The 5,320-nt window shown below is 33.6% G+C and overlaps 1 long non-coding RNA gene across 1 annotated transcript; it reads right to left on the reverse strand.

Moving 5' to 3' along the window:
• Window positions 1-368: 368 nt before the first annotated feature.
• Window positions 369-5,061, reverse strand: LOC135224115 (uncharacterized). The gene is made up of 3 exons (XR_010316623.1): window positions 4,968-5,061; window positions 1,352-1,624; window positions 369-915 (listed from the first exon to the last, which is right to left on the reverse strand). It is a non-coding gene; the product is annotated as an uncharacterized LOC135224115 (long non-coding RNA).
• Window positions 5,062-5,320: the final 259 nt, after the last annotated feature.

Raw genomic sequence — 5,320 nt, forward strand, 5'->3', positions numbered from 1 at the left:
GAAGGAAAATAACCGACGGAGTATCCGCGAGACCTTTCGACGTTCAAACGTCCTTTACTAAGAAGATAAACTGACATACAAGAGGAAAAAGACAAAACAGATTCGTATAACTGACAGATAGGGATTATAGAGAGATTAGTACCTAGAATCCGACACACCTGGAAGATGAGCAACCTTCCCAAACAAGCATAAAGCATGGGTGCAATTAAAAGTTTAAGACAATCATTTCAAATACAAGGACAAGACAAAGGATTATAGGTGACAGCTATTCAGAACTTTGGTAAACAAAACCATATTCACAATACATGTTAGACATACATTACAACGAAGATAACTCTTAAGGGAACTAATTTTTATTTAAGTCTGTAATTATATCTTTGAGGTCATTCTTAAACATGTATATACATATGTAACTTATCTGTATATATAACAAAAGTGAAAAGAAAAAATCTGCAAAGCATAGTTCATTACTTCCAGAAATATTTGTTTGTCAGAAACAGTTATTGTTCAACAACCCAAACTTTTTTTTATTTCGTCTAAAGTTGTAGTCTCTACCAATATCCTCTTCGTGGTTTTTCTTCCTCCTTTCCTCGTGGTTTTTCTTCACCCCAAAGTATTTTGCTTGGTTTTTTCTTCAAAATTGTCAACTTCCTTCATTCCTCTACCATGTTTATCTTCCTCCTTCCATGAAGTTTCTTCACCACGTATTTCTCTTGAAAGTTGTCGTATTGCGTCATCCCTCCTAAAGGTTTCCTCCTCTTTTCCTGAAGTGAACTAGTCTCGTCACTTCAAACTGGATATAATTTGTTGCCTTCTGGATGTTGGGCTGAATATGAGAGGCCTAAAAGAGCCCGAGCTTTTGCGTCAAGGTCTCTTGAAGATAGCAAAGCTTCAACTTGCTCAGCATTCACAACCCTAGGGAAAGAAAATTCGGTTACTCCAATATTATTAGTAAATGCTACAAACTCGTTGCTAATATAAAACAATGCATGTTACAAAATAATGAGATTTTCTACGAAACTGGTAATTTAGATCTTAGATCTAAAAGTCATCAAATTTCTCTAAATATGCGAGTTTCAAACTTCAAAATACAATTATATTGCAAGAGCGGAAGAGCTTAAAAACAAGAATTTCTATTTAGCTGATGATTCATAATTCAAAAATTTAATTTGCATTTTAATTCGATTAATTAAATCTAAAAATCCCAAAAGAAATAAATACAAATTAATCTACAATTTTACAGTAAGCAGCTGCAGAGACGCTGAAAATTACTTAAAACCTTTGCAAACAGACAACACTATGCTGCAATAAATTAAGGATTATTAAGGTGACTGAGAAAAAACCAAAGTACCTTTAAAGTATTAAAAGTAGAATAATACATTTTTTCAAACTGGATAATTTAGCCTTTTGTTTGTTCAAACCCTCTTCAGGGTTGCTTCTGCTTGTTTGTTCTTTAATTCCTGAAGTCAATGTGTATCACATAAGTCACTGGGTCCTTTCAGTTTCCTTCGGAATAGCGGGCTCAATTTGAAAGGACTCTACTAGAGCTTTTGTATCTTGGTCTCTGTTGCAAGTTTCTTTACGAGCAAAACCTCAGCTTCTTCATTGCTCAGCATTCAAAATCCTGGGGAAATTATTTGTTAATGGTAAATACTATGAACGACTTTGCTTTCTTGAGATTTCGACAAAACAGAAAATAAGATATACAAGAACACTATGTATATTGCAGAAGCGAATGAGCTTAAATTCTCCCTTTTAAAAACTCAGAATTCAAAAATATTGCATATTACAAATGCAGAAAAGCTTAAATTCTCCACTTTTAAAAACTAACAATTCCAAGATATTGCAAATTGCAAAAGTGAAATCTCTTTAAATTCTATTTTTAGAAACTCAAAAAAAAAAAAAAATTGCATATAGCAAAAGCGAAAGTTTAAATTCTCCAATTTTAGAAACTCAAAATTCAAATATATATTGCATATTAAAAAATATTGTATATTGCAAAAACGAGATTTCTTGAAAGCTGATAAATCATCAAAACTCAAAAATTGGCATGAACATTGAAGTACTTTAAAGCTAAAAGATAAATAAATAAAAAAATGAAGACAAGGGAATTCATTTTCAGCTTTACAATAAAGCAGAGCTGCAGGAAGGTTTAAGAGAGACTCGAGAACCTTTGCAAACACTAAAACAGAACACTATACTGCAATAAAGTAAGGGTTATTTAACTGACAGAAAAAATAATTTTAAAAGTATGTAACTGTACAATAGAATAAGGCCTCATGAACTAGGTATCTGTGGAATACGATGCCAAAAGATATACATATTTTAAACCACCATGCATAATTATTGCAATTAGAATTTTGAAAATAAGCATCCACTTATCGCATCCATTTTCAAAATGAGATTATCGGAAAGTCCTCCATTTGTGCCACCACCTCTTCAATATCCAATGACGAAATTATATTCATCTAAGATGAATTTAAACAAAGATCGGCTCATCAATAGAAAGTAATACTTCAATTCCGAAACTGTCAAGACTTTGCTGAACCAATTCCAGAGTCTATGACTAAATAGATCTCCAGAATACAGCAGTGTGTATGACAAACAGTTTGCTTATATGACGTAGTAAATCTGAAAAAGTGTGAGTTTCGTTTAAATTTTGAACGTGCTAAAAGTCACATGCACTTTACCTTAATTACTCAACTGCAAATTTTGTTCCATTCATGCAAAGTTCCATTTTCAGTTTATCCAAAAACAGGACAAGACCATGACCACAATTGACTGAAAAAATCCCTTTAGGGCATGTCTTAAGCTTTTCAACCGCTTCATCTGCTATAACCCATCATCGTTGAAGAAATCTATCTTTACAACTACTTATATGATTAATGGCACTAGGACAGACCTTTGGTTTATATAATCTACACACATTATTGAAAACAAAGATACTGTTTAAACTTTTAAAATAGACGATAAGTCAAAAACATGTTATGAACAAAATCAAATGTTACCGATACAAGGAACTGCTTGATAGTTGCATTAATCCATTCTCTCCCAGATAGTATGTCCCAGCCTTAATAAGAAAAAAAGGTGTTCAACTAGCTTTTGCAAGGCTGGAGACTAGTTCCCACTTAATATAGACCATATTGAACAATATATTTTAAAACTTGTGTGTTTAACAGTCAACTTGGCTCATTGGCTTGGCCGAGTGTACAACAACCGGTAAAAACAGGTGTTTTATGCAAAAGGCAGGACTGAACTGTGTGGATGACTTGTACATTGATTACACAACTTTTCACCAAACTAATAGCCAGATTACAAGACCCAATATGAGCCTAACTGTCGATAGACGGCTGACCTCCAGCAAACCAGTCGTTTAATGCTAATACCCACCATTTAGGAATTCATGATACCAAAACTTTAGAGGTGATTCCTGATATTCGCCAAACAGTAAGATTATTCTAGATATCCACCATACCTTCAAAGGATTGCTGATATACACAAAACAGTATAGAGCGATTCCCGGTATCCACCAAACTTGGATAAGCAAATGATTAAGGTTCTTAACATCAAATATTTCAAAAGCAAGTATACACAATACACCAAAATTTATCTTTATTATGAAACTATAACCATTAAAAAATTATTGTATTCATAAGCTGTTCCCTAACAATGGGCATTAGTGAATTAAAATGAAGAAATGTTACAACCACCTTGGTTGCAACTTAACCACTCCAAGACACCACTAACATAACCTAGTTTCAGATCTTAACTTATTGAGGCGCCACTTTGAAAACCGATAATATACCTTCCTGTAATCTCAGTCTAAATTTGCAGTTGCCATAGAGATGCTAAATTCATCATTATATTACATTATTTTTCCCAACCCAAACCCATTTCATACTGTAGTCCCCATAATTTACATAAAGTGGCAGTATCAAGAAAACTAAGCCTAGTCTACCAATTTGCTACTGAACTGAATATCAACCTTTCAAAGCAAACACTTAAGAACATCAAATTTTGAAATCCAGATTATGGTAAAAATTAACCAAATGACAAATACCGAATCACACCTTACTTAAGTAGGTTGAATGGGGATTTTAGAATACATCCTTGTCGCTCCTGCCTCTACGCATTTTTCCACCCACCTGAAAAGTCTGGATTCCCCCTGTGCCCCCCTCAATTGTATAATACACAGTATTCCAACGTCTTTAAAATGCTAATATGTTATGTATGAAACACTAAAACATACAAGGATCAAGAACTACACATCTGAACCATAGGCAATGTACAAGTTCCAAAACTCAACTTAACTCATGAAAACTTTAAATCAGGCTATATCGTAGTTCACGTATGTACGTTTATTAGTGAAAACAAGACATTCCAAATTCGCTAGCCATACACACATTACATAAGAACAAACAAAGTCAAATCGGGAGCCCCACTCAGGATTGTGAAAACAAAGATCTTGCAAAGAATTCAAGTAGGCAACAACAGGCATCTGTAAACATCTTAGTGATAAAGTTGCAATATATTTTAGTGCGATTGTCGTAAAGCATATTAAGACGACTCAAGTGATCATAATAAAGTCAATATAGAGTTGTGGCATTTAAATGAAGTAAAATAACATTTCTTACCGTCTTCTGTGTAAATCGTCCTATGAAAGTTAACCACGAGTGTCGTGACCTTATAGAGGTAAGGGTTGGGTTTCCTCCCCTGGACACTAAGATTCACAGTTAATGGACATTTCATGCCCACTAGCCTGTCTTTCACCAAATCTGATTTGGAATTAACTCGCGAAACAGTAATGACAAACCGGTTGTATTTTCAGTTGTTAAGAATGTCATAAGAATTCTTGAAATAAATATCAGTTTTTGGTTGAGAAATAAAAACTACATAAATTTTCAGAAAGACTAATACACACTTATCCTCTCAACATTATTATATACATAACTATAATAAAATCATACCCTGGCAAGACTTCACACTGTCGTTGTAGTGTCGTACTCAACTTCAGTCAACAAGTTCAACTGGAAATTGGAAAACTGGATTACGGAAATCCAGCTCATTGAGAGCAACCGTTGGCTCTAGGTCTAGGTACTATAGGATCCTTGAAATTTTTGCCGCTGTAGAAAATGGGAACAAATATAGAGATTATATACATATTTTTTTTCAGAATAGCCTACCGATACTAGTATCATCGATACTGTATTCAGCAGAAAACATAAATCATCTTATGCTACATGTTTAAGAATGAATTTCATTTCCTGTTTTTTTCATTATTGCAATTTCAACTTAGGTTTGATATAGAGTTTAATTATTG

This window comes from Macrobrachium nipponense, chromosome 10 (assembly GCF_015104395.2).
Source record: "Macrobrachium nipponense isolate FS-2020 chromosome 10, ASM1510439v2, whole genome shotgun sequence".
Lineage (NCBI taxonomy): Eukaryota > Metazoa > Arthropoda > Malacostraca > Decapoda > Palaemonidae > Macrobrachium > Macrobrachium nipponense.